The sequence below is a fragment of the Rattus norvegicus genome, chromosome Y, assembly GCF_036323735.1.
Source record: "Rattus norvegicus strain BN/NHsdMcwi chromosome Y, GRCr8, whole genome shotgun sequence".
Lineage (NCBI taxonomy): Eukaryota > Metazoa > Chordata > Mammalia > Rodentia > Muridae > Rattus > Rattus norvegicus.
The window spans coordinates 54549397-54565127 of NC_086040.1; the positions used below are offsets into that span (position 1 = coordinate 54549397).

The 15731-nt window shown below is 42.7% G+C and overlaps 1 pseudogene; it reads right to left on the reverse strand.

Moving 5' to 3' along the window:
- Positions 1-12459: 12459 nt before the first annotated feature.
- On the reverse strand, positions 12460-14525 carry LOC134484472 (Y-linked testis-specific protein 1-like; annotated as a pseudogene).
- Between the last annotated feature and the right edge of the window lie 1206 nt (positions 14526-15731).

Consider the following 15731-nt stretch of genomic DNA (forward strand, 5'->3'; position numbering starts at 1 on the left):
AAGCCCATTGTGAGTGGTACCATTCCCTAGGCAGGTGGGTTCTGAGCTGAATAAAAAGACACAGTCTTGGAGCTTGTCTGCTGCTCATGTGGTGTTTTTTCGGTTTTTTGTTTTCTAACTGACAGAGAGGGCTACAGTGTTGCCTACAGTGAAGCATTGAGCCTGCTGCACAAAACTCAGCATCTTAATGTAAAAGAACTCAAGGAAAATTCCAGATCTAATTAAACAGAAGTGGCCACCTTCCCCCCTTCTCCAATTTCTAGTCATTAACGAATTTTAAGCTCCTCTTATCCCACCTTAACCACAACACACTCTGATCTTCATAAGACTGCTGTGACCCAAGAAGTGCAAGGCACCAGACAGAGGACAGAAGTAACAAATCCAAAACATCCACTGCACTTCCCAACTCAAATACTTACAGAAGCCTTGTCAACCTTCAGTCAAAACAGGCATCAAGTTTCTCTCATTTCCTACCCTTTAATTGTCAAAACATTTGCACATCTAAGTTCTTTCGGTTAAAACCATGGGGGGACTTCTTTCTACTTTATGACCCATTTACTTTATTGTTGTTAAGCAGAGAAGAGGACAATCCAGTCGAACTTTACTCTAATATGGGACTGATGTATGCATGAGGCTGTCCCTATTTCTTAGTATATAAATCTAGATGCCTTTTCCTTGCAGGATGTAGGAAACGAGCCTTCTATCCCATCCTTCCTTTCTAATCCTGGAGTTCTCATGATCACTCTGGCATCCTCCTCCTACCAGGTCAGAAAGACTGGCCACAATCCCTTTTGTCATTAAGGATGAGACCCCACTGTGAGCTGGAGAGAGGTCTCAGCAGCTAAAAGCACTGGCTGCTCTTGCAGGGGACTCATGTTTGATGTCTTGCACCCACAAGGAAGTCCCCACATATCTGTAACTCCGGTTTCAGCGAAGACTTTCTGCTGGCTTCCCTGAGCTCCAGGCATGCCCAATGTACATATACATGCATTCAAATAAAACACCCCTACGTATATATATGTACGCCTTAGAAGACACGGAGGAAAAGGAAAAGAAGAAAGAGTAGAGAAAGAGGCAGCCCTTTGAAAGCCACAAAAACACTGCATTCAATATTTTTTATTTATTTACTTTATTTATGAGTACACTGTAGCCATCTTCAGACACACCAGAAAAGGGCATCAGATCCCATTACAGATAGTTGGGAGCCACCATGTAGTTGCTGGTATTTGAACTCAGGATGTCTCTTACTTTGAAGGAAATGCCGGGTGTGTGTGTGCACACTGTATATTATTAATTCGGTGCGGATCCTGGGGCTTGGGTGACCAGCCTATCTAGCCTAACTGGTGAGATCCAGTACAATGGGAGACCTTGTTTCAGATGATGTGTGTGGTGTTCCCGAGGCTGACACCAGTCTTTCAGCCTCCACAAACATGTGCACACAACTGTGAGTACACATGATGCATTCATTACAAAAATGAAAATTGAAATGTGGAAATTCAATAAAGAAAGCTCCTTTCCAGCTGGTGGGGTATAGAGAGGATTGCTTCTCTGAGTATAGTTATCTCTGAAGAAGAAGTCAATAAATGACGCAGACAAGAGCCGTTGAAATATCAGCTGCCAACCCAGGGCCCAGACCTCCTCTCTGGCTGCAATTGCCTTCTTAACATGGTTCCACATTGTCTCCGGGGACCCAGGTTTCCCCTTCCCTATAACTCTGCCCTACTTTGAGCCTAAGAAGACAAAGAGCTAACCAAAAAAGGAGGGGAGAAAGGATAGGAAGGACTGGAGAGGAGGCTGCCAGTAATCCAGTCATATACACAGACCATTCCATTTGCACTCAGTCCACAGATAACAGGCAATGTCACTGAGCTGGATGCCCAGGAGGAAAAGGTAGGGTTTAATAATCAAATAGGTGGCAGTCTTTACAACAGTAAGTTCAGCCAGCTGTGAACACAAGTCAGAACACAGAAGAAGATGACACCTGTCTGTGAACTCTGAAATCCTGAATTCGTGTGCATGCTTGTGTAGAAGGACTGTATGTCTGTGTGTGTGTACACATGTGCATTGTTATTTAAGCTGGGTTACATTCTTTTATTTTCATATATCATTAGTCTGGGACTACTTCATGACTTTATAAATCTTACCAATATAACTTCCGCTGTGCTTGTTAGCTCTGAAAACCCCTCCTGGTCACCCAACGATGGGCTTTACCTTGTCAATTATTTCAGGGGACTTGTGGGTGAGACCCTTTCCGTGAAGCCCAAGAGACAAGAAGAGAACAGAAGTCCCACCTAGACAAAAGATAGCAGGGACTACATTGTCTGAAATGATTCGGGGTGGGTGAGCATGCGGATAAGAAAACGTGAGGTGAGAACTGAGCGCAAGCTGGACACAGAAATGGGGACATTGAACCCCACACAACACCCCACACCAAATGGTGCCTGCGGGTTTAGGCTTAAAAGTACCCTTCCACGGAGAGCCCAAAGGAATCAGTACTGAGTCTGTTTGGACATTGGGGAGAATAGAAAGCCTTTGCCTCTGTTCTCAGTAGAAGAGACGACAGTAAAATGGGTTACGGATGTGTAGGGCTATTGGCAGAAGCAGATTTAAAGAAAAGAACTTGACTCATCGGCTTTGATTTGGAATCTTTATTATTGCAAATGGTGGATATTAGATAAAGATGCTTCACCCATTCTCCGTTCAGTCACAATGGCACTTTCAGCCCATTTCAGCTGGCTATGTGTTCATGGATTAAAAGCCTTTTAATAATATCTACTAAAATTTTTTTTGCTCTCTCCCAGGGCAAGAAAGTAGCAAGACTCTCTGTATGGCCATTATCTGAAGCCTGGACCAGAAAGATAATGGCCCAATGTTTACAAGACAGGTGAGAACGATGAATTATACCCCCACAACTGACAGCACAGCTCTGTAACCTGAGCAGCAGGAATGCTGGAGTTAACCTGGATTTCGGGACCAGCAGATAACCTCTTGGGCTTCTCCGGGTGCAGGTCTGTCTTGTGGCAACAGGCAGGGAGCTTCCTACCAGCAACTCTGAGGAGCAGCACGAGGACACTTCATGGAAACCAGGGCAGGAGAGAAGAGAGGAAAGATGTTTTCTGACTCATAGACAAGAGGTCAGAGATCTGAGTCCCTGCCTCTAACAGAGTACAGAGACACTCCCACCATGTGTGTATGAACTGTGCTGGGGTCTCCAGTGTATGATCGTATTCACTTGCAGTCCATCATTTCCTACCGGAAGAAGAAAACACCCAACTCCATCTAAAGTGACACTGAGAAGCAGGCCGGTTACGGCATGGAAGACAAGACTAAGTAGCCTCAACACAGACATACACTTACATGCATACAGACATTCATGACACATATATCTGCATGCATATGCACACCAAGAACATGTGCACACATGCATGCATGCCCACATAAACATACATACATGGAACACACTGATAATTTTATAAAAACACATATACATATTAGTGGGTGTGCACTTAGTTTCACCCATGTGATATCTTTATACTGTATATATACAATATACTAATATATATACAATACATACACACACATATATATACATATATATATATAACACACGTATACATACATATACATACATATACATATATATACATATACATACATATACATACATATACACACACGTATATATACATGTATATACATATATATGTATGTATAAATCCTAGTTTTGTTGTATCTGATTTCTGTATTCACCCTAGAAAGAGTCAGCCATTTGGTGCCCATTCCTAAAGCTTTTTCTTTAAAAATCATGACTGCAAATAAGCACGTCACTAGGTCAGTCAAGTGTCTGCCTCACATATTAATTAGTCTCCCTCTCTAAAGCTTTGATAAAACACTCTAGCCAAAAACAACTTGTAGAAGGAAATCATTTCTTTGGATTGCACCTTGGCTTACCAGCTTTTGTGGGCAGTCAGACAGGAACTCGAGGATAGAATTACAAAGGAATACTGCTCACAGCCTTACTCACTAGCCCATGCTTAGTTGGCGTTCTCATGAAGCCAAGACACCCTGGCCTAGGAATGATGACACCCACAGTGGGCTGGTCCCAGCTTCATCAACTGTCAGTCGAGACAGTCTCTCACACATTAGGACACAAGCCAATCTGATGGAGGCAGCTTTTCAGTAGAGGTTCTCTCATCCAGGAGACTCTATTTCAAGTCTCTTCTAAGTTATGTCAAGATGTCAGTGAAAACTAACCAGGATACCTCATAATCATGAAGACCTAGGTTTGATTCCCAAAACCCACATCAAAATGTGAATGGAGAAAGCTTCTAATACCAGTTGGGGAAACAAGGACCAGATCCCCAGGATCTGCTGACCACCACAGCTGGCATGATAGGTAAGCTCCTGGCCAATTCAAGACCCTGTCTCGTAAACACAGACCATGCCAGAGGATGAGGCCTGAGGTTGTTCTTTGATTCTGCCTGAATGGGGAGACATATACACACATCTGCACACATAGGCATCTACACACACACATGCACACAGTTTAGATATATAGATGATAGATATTAGATTAACAAATTTTAGATAGATAGTAAATAGACAAATTATAGATAGACAGACAAATTATAGATAATAGGTGGATAGATAGATAGATATTAAGTTGATGGATGGATGAATGGATGGATGGATAAATAGATGATAGATGATAGACAAATGATAGATTAGATATATAAGATAGACAGCCAGGCAGACAGACAAATAAGATAAATAGACAGCATTGTATTTGAATGCAACTACTGCAGAATAGACTGGATGTTGACCGTTCAGAACATAAGCTGTATTACAAGGGAACTCGCAACGTCCCCGGAGAAAACAAGCATCCTATTCCAGCAGAGAGGTGCAAACAGATGTTTATGTTTTCCCTATGCCTTCGTGGGTCAGCACTGTGTATCACAAGATGAAAAACATACCACCGTAATTAAGCATTAATTTTGTTGTGGCAGAAAATGAAAGAACGGCACCTCAGTTAGCCAGGAAGGCAGCTCCGACCAATGACTACATTTGACCTGAGCTTTGCTGAGCTCTGAAGTAAGAACTGTGGATCCCAGGAGGCCTGAGCACTCAGGCAAGGCTCCTGGAGAGTGAAAAGGTCCTCTCCCTACAAGAGTGATAGTTCTCCTTTAACTTTTAGCAACTTCTGTACTGGCTGTGTCCTCCCTGCAGCCAGTGAGGTCATTGTAGTGCTGTAGGTTCCTGAATTATGGATCTGGCCAGTAAACCAGTGTAGAAGTGGATTGTAGGATGGTTTCCTGCCTGGTGGTATCCGGACCAGCACAGAGGTGCAGGGATGTGGGATGAGGATGACGAACATCCTTTCTCCCCTGGGTCCTCTAGAACCTGTGCCCAATACCCAGCATTAGCTTTGCTGCCTTAGGTACCTGGTTCTGGTTATGTTAACATAAGGTGACTTCTGCTACTTTTTAACCTACATGAATGTCTAGCAGCTTATTTTATGTGCCCTATCCTGGGTAAACCTGAACAATGTCTGTTCACCTAATGTAGGCCTCCAACTACAAACGATTCTAGCCAGGTCTGCCTTATCATGGCTATTCAGGAGCAGATGAGAGCAGCAATGGATTCAGTGTGAGTGCCTTAAAGTGGCTACAACACATGCCCATACATGGGGGATATCACAACAGATGTTCATTCTCTCAGCATTCTGGAAGGTGAGTGTCTAGTGCTTAACACACACACATACTCACACACAGAGAGAGAGACAGAGAAACAGAGATAGACAGAGACAGAGACAGAAACAGAGAGAGACAGAGAGCTCCCTGTCCCTCCCCTTGTTTCTGCAGGATACCACTATTCTTTGCGTGTGGGCAAATCGTCCATCCCTGCCTCTTTTGTCACATAGTGACCTCCTCTGCTTCCCATTCTTCTCATGGGCTCAGAAGTCAACAGCAATGGAGTGGGAGCCAACTCCAGTCCATATGGGATCAACTTCACTCAGCTACAATGGGTAAGGCCCTGCCTTCCAATCAATGACACACACAGACATTTGCATGTAAAGATGTCAACTCATCATTCTGAAAGGAGACAACAGGATCTTCACCAACTCTTCACCCAGCGTAAAGCCAGAACGGTACCCTTGGCTCTCAAGACTGTTTCTAGTTAGCCGAATGTTGCGTGTCCAACGTCTCGCCAGCAAGAACACGCGCAGACACCAGGATCCTTCTGCAGCAAAGTGTTTATTACATCTTGACGAGGAGAGAGCGAACCCCAGAATGGCGCTGCTTATATACACCCTAATGTGGCGTGTCCACGCCTGATTAGTTGCTTACCCATGATCTCATAGTCACGCCCTGGAGTGGGCAAAGATCTGGCACGAAGGCACTCTTGCACATGCGCACCCAGTTAACTTCCTGAAAGGAAGTCGACTGGCGCGGCGAAGGCTGGCGCCATCTTGTAATGGCGGAGGCTATCCTGGCCTTCCACGTGGGGCGCAGTGGAAGCCAGCGCCATCTAGTGGTGGCGAATGTTATTGCGGCCCTCTACATCTCACCCTTATAATTTATATAATTTTATAGCAGTCATGATCACCCTATTGCGTGCAATGAGGAAACCTCAGCGATGTGCATGGGCTGATCAAAGGATCACTGAGTCTCTCTCATCCCAGTGCAATGGATCCACAGATCCATGGGGTGTAAGCGCAGAGAACTCATATACAGGGAGAGTCCCTCTCCTCCCAGTGCAATGGATGCACAGATCCATGGGGTGCAGGAGCAGAGAACTCAGATACAAAGAGAGTCCTGTGCAAGATAACCAAATTCCAGGGGAGGCCCCTAGTACAATGCCCACAAGTGCTTGAGTGATAACGGCCTTGTCACGTTTCTGTTGAGATCTGAGTTTGCAAACCAACCAAGTATGAACACTGATCCACAGCATAGGGCTGCACCAGACAGAGCCACTCCCGATAAGTAGTGGGGACCTCATTTGGTCCTCCTCAACTGTTACCACCAAGGGCCGTAGTCAAGCCGCTCCTATAATAAAATTTAGAATTCCCAATTGTTAGCAACTTCTCCAGAAAGTTCACCCACTGTGCTTGTCTAACAATAGATTGGGGGAGGATAACTCCAGACACTGCAGACACAATGTCTGCAGCAGTAATGGCTGCTACAATAGCAGCAAAAGTGTCAAGGTCTTTTCCAGGACAGTTCAGGATCAGTCATTTTTCTCTCGAACAACCAGCAGACAATGGAACCATTTCTGAGATCTGAATAACAGAATTCCCTAGTCCACTGTAGCTTTACGCAGGTAGCATTCCTGTAAAGCTACAGACTGCAAGATGACAACACCAGTTAAGGCAGCAAGAGTCACCAGGGTAATGAGGGGGGCAGCAATAGCTGGAGTCCAGTCTTCTACAGAAAGCAGCAGTGCACAGAGGGTCAGAGAGCAGGCCACAGTGGGACGGGACACACGCAGCGGTAACACTTACTGCAGCAACGCCAAAATCTCTGTGATGACAAAAGATGAGGGGGAATCTTCCATCTTCCTCTCAGGGCAGGAATGACTCCAGGGACCCGAACCACGAGAGCTGAATCTTCATGCTCCCAGTATCAGCAAGTCTCTGCAACCACCTCTGGCAGGTGGCATACTCTTGTAGCATCTTGTAGAAAAAACACAAACTTTCCCTCTTCCCCATATAAAATATCTGGACAGGATCATGTCAATAAGTGGATCTCTCTATTTCACCTAGGCAGAAGTATGCCTAGTTGTAGGGTGCCATAAACTTTGGTATCCAAAATTTTAAAATTGAAATAAAAGGAGCATTATTTAGCATACAGGGATAACTCCCCCTTTTTTATTTATTAAGATATAGTAAAGATATTATTTATTAAGGTAAGTCCTCGAGGATTAAATTGAGGACACTGAGCATTTGTATTTATAAATTGACTTGTATACCAAATTATTGTCTCCAGCATAATTGTATTGGATATATAAAGAATGAGATTTTTTTCACTAATTGTTCTTATGTAAGGACTATAATCTGTCTGGTATCTAGTCCTCCCTTGCTAAAGAGCCCAGGCAATCCTGTTTGAGTTCTTAAATGTCCTATAAAGGAACAGTATTTAGTGCTCTTAACCCCTAAGCCATTTCTCTAGCACCTCACAAACTTTATTTACCTAAATATAAGCATTAATTAGAAATGTCAAATCTTGAAAATATTGTCCATATTCAGTCTTACTAAAAATCCCTGAGCTGTCAGGGTGAGGCTGGGCTTTGAAAGTAAGCAAGTGGAGTCTTCCTCTTTTCGTGAGGGTGTGTTATCAACTCCATTACCATTTTCAAGGAGCTGGGTCTACGGTTTTGTTTAGTTGTCTGAGCCAGAGCATTGAAAGGACAGTGAATTGTCAAACAATTCACACTGAAATCATCACTCACTGATTTTATGTAGAAAACCTGCCTCTAATAAAGCATTAAGTAATTGTAAAATTTGAGGGCTAGTAGTATCTAAAAAGATAAAACCTTTTAATCAATTGTAAACCACAAGCCACACATTGGCTATCAGTATATGAATTGCAAGCTTGATTTTTTAACATTTAAAAACAGTGGCTACAGCATGTAATTTTGTTTACAGGAAATACAAAAGCATGCAAAGAGTAAAATTATCAATTTTGTCTGAAAAATTTGTATATGTAATAGGCCAAATATCAGTATTTTGTCATAACCAATTAACTGTTGTTTGGAATAAGATATGTTTTACCAGGTTTCTTTTCAAAATACTTCCATGACTCCAGTCCACAACTCTGTATTAACACAGCTGAAGCTTTATCTCCAATGTGCATAAGAAAGACCTAACTCCTCCGGTAAGGTGAGGTACTTAGCCAATTAACATATCCTTAGAAGCTTCAAATTAGCTTCAAATATTCTTTTCTGGAGTATTGCAACAGCTATTCCCCAAATATTAAAGCTCATTTTGAGAGCAAATGTTTGTAGTAAAAATTTCCATATACATTGAAAGATTTAAGTTCTAACTTCTTACACTGAAGAAGCAACAAAATTACCTAATATGAGGCTGTTAGCAATCCTCTAAATCTATCCTGAAATGGCAGTTGGAGTAAGTAAAATGGCTGTAATGTTCTCACAAGTTACAAAACCTCATCAATCCTTCATAAATCTTGTAACAATCTCTACCTGTATGATTTTTCCTTAATTAAAAATAAGTTTGAGTTAGTCAATGTAACACTGGCAATCCTAATCATAATCTTTAAGTTCTCTTTGTAACACCAGAACACAGCCACAAGGTCACCTGAGTTCTGAGTACTTGACTAGGCAGCTGTCCTTAGGGCAGTGGTAATTAGCATAAGAATACCGATAGCTTTAGGGTAAACCACAACTTTGGAAAGGAAAACTCACTAGGCAACTGTTCTTGGGGCAGTGGAATTAGCATTAAAATACAGATAAAAAGTTTGACTGCCAATTCTTATATATGAACGCAAGATGGTGTGGTCTCCAATACCTCTACAAAGAGACAATGTCCTAAATTCTTTTAGAAGCCTGGTTCCTAGAATAAGAATTCCATAAAAACATTACCTCAATTTAGACCTGTCTCCCTAGGTTGGCCCATGTCACACGCTATCTAGAATGACTCCATCCAGATTACCAGCTTTATGTCAACTTTTTGTTACCAATATTATACCCTTATAACCATATCTAATAACTTGAAAGCCAATAGTCCATAACCAAGGCAAATAGAGCATATTTATACATTATATACATTATTATACATTATCAGTACATGAGCAAGTTTTACCTTCAAATTAAAACAAACTGTCTATAACTTTCTATTTGTGGTTATTAGGTAAGAGCCTGTGGCTCTACTAGACACACTGTTTATATAAGAAATTGTCTTACTTAGGGTTCCTATTGTTATAAGGTAACATTGTGACCAAAAGAGCAAGTTAGGGAGGAAAAGATTTATTCAGCTTACACTTCTACATTGCTGCTCATCACCAAAGGAAGTTGGGACAGGAACTCAAACAGGACAGGATTCTGGAGGCAGGAACTGAGGCATTTGCTATGGAGTGGCACTGCTTACTGTCTTCCTCTCATGTCTGGATTAGCTTGCTTTCCTATAGAACCCAGGACCACCAGCCTAGGAATGGTGCCGCTCACATTGGGCTGGGCCCTCCTCCACCAATCACTAAGAAAATGCCTTACACTTGGATCTTGTGGAGGCATATTCTCAAATGAGGCACCTTCTACTCTGATGACTCTAGCTTGTGTCAAGTTGGCATAAAATCAGGGTGGTGGTTTGAATGTGATTGTCCCATGGGAAGTGTGACACCTTGTTGGAGTAAGTGTGGCATTGTTGGAGGAAGCATATCACAGTGGGGGTGATATGCTTCTTCTCCAACACCATGACTGCCTAGACGCTTACATGATTCCTGCCTTAATGAAAATAGACTGAACTTCTGAACCTGAAAGCCTGCCCTGATTAAATGTTGTCCCTTGGGGTTGGGGATTTAGCTCAGTGGTAGAGCTCCTGCCTAGGAGGTCCAAGGCCCTGGGTTCAGTCCCCAGCTCTGCAAAAAAAGCACCACCTCTCAAAAAAATATTGTCCCTTATAAGTTGCCTTGGTCATGTTGTCTTTTCGCAACAATGACACCGTCAGACAACCAGCCAGTATAAAACCTCCCAAATAGCAGAATTAATCAACGATAAAAAGTATTTACAAGTCCTGTAGTGAGAAACTTATTCTTGAGAGAAGAAACAGCAATGAATGAGTCCAAGATAAGGTTGCCTTCATAGAAACACTTGGAGTGTAGATGTGGCTCAGAAAGACCCCATGGAGTGCACAGGGGCTTCTCAGGAGGAGAGAGCTCCATGGTCAGGAACCACAAAGGATTTTAAAGTCATGGCAAATGGCCTATGAAAGAGCTCAATGCAGCACCACTGCATTGGAGTCACCGTCAAGAGTTTTCTGAGGATAAGCTTACATGTGAGTAAAAGACGGGAACTTCCTGAGGCTAGATAAGATAAAAGGGCCTACAGTTGTGTAGGAAGCCATCCAGATGAAGGAGAGCCAGGCAAGGATAGCCAGTGCAGGAGCTCTATGTGGTCATCTAGGGGCATTGAAATATTACAGGATACAACAGAGTCTAACAGTGCTCAGGGAAGCTAAACACAGAAACCACATAACACCTGACATAAGCTCACGGCATCCTCATGTTCTTTTTTAAATTACTTTTTACTGATCATACAAAATAATGGCATGATACTTTCAGGAATCGATAGATATAAACTTAGTTTGGCATTCACTTATCTTTAGTTATCCTCATCAAAATGTCCTCCGGGTAAGCCTCCACCTCACATCCACCTTCTGTATTGATGGCTTGGCTGTTGTTTAAGGAACCAAAGAGACCAATATGGATGTGGTCCAAGTTCATCTCATTCTAGACCCACTCTGTTCTTCCTGGGCCTCCTGCTTCACATTTTGAGAACTCCATCTTGGAATTCCTTCGTCCCTCAGTGTCCTCTACTCCCTCATGTGTTCTTTAGTCTTTCTTCCACATCACCATCAATTTAATCTTTCTTACCCTCATCCTGGTCTCTTCTCTGCATGTGAAGTTTGGATTTATTTAAAAAGATGACTTTAGGGTCCTGGAGAGAAAACCAATTGATTAAGAGCTCATCCTCTTTGAAAGAGAACTTGGATTTTTTTCTTTGAGCTCATGTCTAATGGCTCCCAACCACCTTTAATTTCAGCTCCAGGTGACCTGACTATTCTTGTCTCTGTTGTCTCCTGTATTAATGCCCTGCCCCTACACGCATAATTAAAAATAATACTTCTACAGATGAAAAACAGGTTTCATTAAGTTTTGTTAGTCAAAGAATCCCCAATCTTCTCTGATTCTGAGTCTGCTTGGATCAGTTTATTGGGTTTCCCCTTGAGTTCCAAGACCACCTCCCTGTTACCTGCCCCTCTTTCCCCAACTGTCTGTTTCTTCCTCAAACTTCACCTCTGAGAGTCTATCTATTTCTGGTCCCCCTCCACTGCTTCCTAAACATCCATCTTTTTTTTTCCCCCGTGCCATCCCTGCTCCTCTAATCCTCATCTCCAGTTCTTTCCTCTCCCTAAAGACCAGACCAGCTCAGTCCTGTTTGTTTTAGCCTATGTGACATTAGACTTACCTTGATCTTTCTGGCTTCCTCTCAATGTTCCATCCACCACAGTCAGTCTCCTCCACCAAAGTGTTCACACACAGAACGTCACATCGCACATTTTAATTTTTAGAGCAAAAACAAATTCCACTGGAAAAGATACTGGGGTTGTCAAAGGCCCTTGGGTATCTGAAACACAGAAAAACAAACATTTTCCCCCCAATTCTATAAATTCCCCATCTATGTCCCCCAAACTTTGTGAATTTCACCTTAACGGATCTTTTCAATCAGATTATAGACATAGATGTGGACATCGCCATCAAACTTGATGAAGTACACGGAAGGCTTGCCTAGTACTTGTTAAATAACTTTTCCCATCTTTTTGGACCCATCGCTTCTGGTGAACTGCACACATTGACCGGTTAAGATGTTTCTGTCAATGTCTGACTTCACCTCTCCTGGAGTAATCTCTGGAATGATACGGAGGTTACCTTCTGTGTAATCATCCAGGAGATGGTAGATGTATAGGACTGGATCTTTCTCGTAGGTGATGTAAAACCAGTCCTTCATGATCGGCACCTGGGCTAGGACCACCCCCCTCCAGTTGTCCTTAGAGCCATGTTTGCCCTCAAATTTATGCTCCACAGCTCGGCCAACCATGGCACTTGAGAGATGGGCGTCTTTCACTTGAGGAAACACTACTTTGTGAGTCAAGACCTTAAGCTTTAAAATCCTCTCATCGCTGTTAAGTGCCAGTCCGTAGACACAATCAATTCCATCATACTTGACCAGATAGAGAGAGGGATTTGTTGACACTTGATCTAGAACTATGGCCTTCCCCTGGGTGATGGCTCATCACCTTCCTTCCATCCGTGAGAAATTCTGCAGCCCACAATGTTCCCCAGGGCCTGGGGAGAAGGCCTCCTCCTCCTCCACTTCTGGAATGATGGTGTGCTCATCCTCCTCAGAGACATCTTCTTCTTGGCTGCAGACCTAGTGTAGTAGGCCACGGCACTCCTGGTCCACTGTCTTGTGGCTATAGTTCTGTGTTCAGGCTTCATACTTGCCCATGGCTTGGGTTTGAAGAGCTGACCTGCTTAAAGCAGACACAATGGTGTTGCCTCTGTCATATGAGTGCCTGCAAGAACAATGGGGGTGGGGTGGGGGAGGGCGCTTGACCAAGGCTCTTGTCTAAGAGAACTTTGGAGCAGGTGAGGAAGGCGATGGTAAACGGGTTTGAGCATCTGAATCTAATTCTGTCATAATCAGATGTTCATAGGAGGGCTGGGCAATGGTGGAGCACACCTTTAGTTCCAGCACTCAAGAAGCAGAGGGAGGCAGACCTCTGTGAGATCAAGGGCAGCCTGGTCTACAGAATTAGTTCCAGGATAGCCAAAGCTACCCACAGAAAAACCCTGTCTCAAAAATCAAAATCTAAAGTTCATAGGAAAATGAAAAAATGGTTCTCTACAGCTCAGAATAACATATTCAGACACATTTCTTCAGGCCGAGGCACTTTTCTTCTGCTGAGGAACATCTCTTTGAATGGCTAGGTCAGTGTGGGATTAAGTATCCCTGTCCCCACTTTAAGCAAGCAGAACAGAGAAAGGATAGCAAAGGAGCCAGAAGGGTGGCCACACCCCTCTTCTACCCTCTAACTATGAGCTATGTGAAAACATCCACAAGTATCTGCCCAGAGACAAAGCACACCAGTCCACTGGCTTTCGGTACTGTGCATCCTGACCCAGCCCCAGATTTATTCCGTGATGCTGTTGGATCTTCGAACGCAACAAGAGTCTTTTGTGTAGGCAACAACAGCCATTTAAAAATAATATCTACTGGGTTTGGGATAACTCAGTGGTAGAGCAGTTGACTAGCAAGCACAAGGAACTGGGTAAGGTCCTCACCTCTGAAAAAAAATATAAAAAAACAAACAAACAAACAAACAAACAAAAAAACAAAGGAATATTATCTCCTAAAATGCACAGGGAGAAAGAGAAGCTTTGGCATTTTAGTAGAATTATGAATTAGATATTGTTAGCAAAGTATAATAGACTCCGGAGACTGACTAGCCTAGACCATCCGCCTAGCTCTCAAACGTGGAAGACATTAAAACATAAGGTTAATTGATGAACGAGGGCAAACTTTTAGCTTTCTGGGCTACAAGGGTCCCAGTTATCTTCATAAACGTATTTACCGAAGAAAATGTCCTAGTCGTTAAGATTCTGTCTCCTGAAACTGGTCAGGCACCAAAAGGCTGATGAACAATTGTGGGGTTCAGGAGCTGAACTGGCTTTCACACACCATGCGAAAATAGTGAACCCACCTTCAAGGTAGTCTAATGCCTCCAAGTGGAAGAGATGCGCAACCTCCGCCCAGTGCTCTGTGACATCATCCAGGCTCTGCTTATGTCATAGAAGCCCTCAGTCCAGTTCCTTCCCTAGTTACCCTTAGAAACTTCCAGCATCTAGGTTTTAGCTTCTCATGTAGCCTCCTTGTGACCCAAAATAAAGTCCCCACCCAAATATTCTGCCCAAGTAGCTCTTTTCATGCATTTTTATTTTCTAAAAAAGTCTTTGGTTTCTGAGTCACCAACATCCTTGATGGTTATTTTCCCAACTCCTATCTTTTCTTTGGTTATCTTTAAGTCATTCTCCATATCACAAATATTGCTAGGCTCTCCAAGACAGCCCACTGGATAGCACACCAAAATTAGCTTTATCAAAACCCACAATTAGAGGAGGGCCATTTTTATTCAAACAAAGCTGGAATTTGACAGGATTAAATACCGTGTTTTAAAGTCAATGGCAATCATGAATTATGGATTCTTTGCAAAGAACGAGGAAAAATTATCTCCTGGACCTGCTTCCAAATTCAGGATAAACTGATGACAAACCCGATATCGACCAGTCATATTTTAAATGTCTTTATAATTTACCAGCACTTCTGGTTACAAGGAATTTATTAGATCAAATGCAGTAAAACAGGATGAAATAGATGAGGTAATTTTGGTTTTGAAATATGGGTAGACAGAATACTGGATGCAGGTAAGTATGGAATTTACCTGTAAATTACAGGGCACTTTAATTGTTTGTGTCACATAGTTCTTCAGAATTTCAAAAGGATTCTTTTCAGAACCCTGCCCTGTCCCCATTACAGTCTGACCATCCCTTACCTCTTCCCAATAATTCCCTTCCACTTTAACATTATAATTTTTCAAATGTACTTAGAGCTTAACAACTTATGGCAGCTTATTAAAATCTGTCCACTTTTCTTAGTGTACCATCTGCTTTTTCTCCCTTCTATCTTAGTTTTAAGCACATTTTCCTTCACACTTTGAACTTTACTCTCTTTCTGCCCTTATGACTACTCTGCCATTATGTACCGGTTGGTCCACTATGTGGCTGACCTCAATGTGGGTTTAACTCAAATGACATGTTTTTTTCCCCTTTTCTCCCCTTCATCTTCCTTCTTTAGGCACCCGCTGAGATTTACAGCCTTGGGGATTTTTTTTACGCCTCGAAAGCACACACACACACACACACACACACACACACACA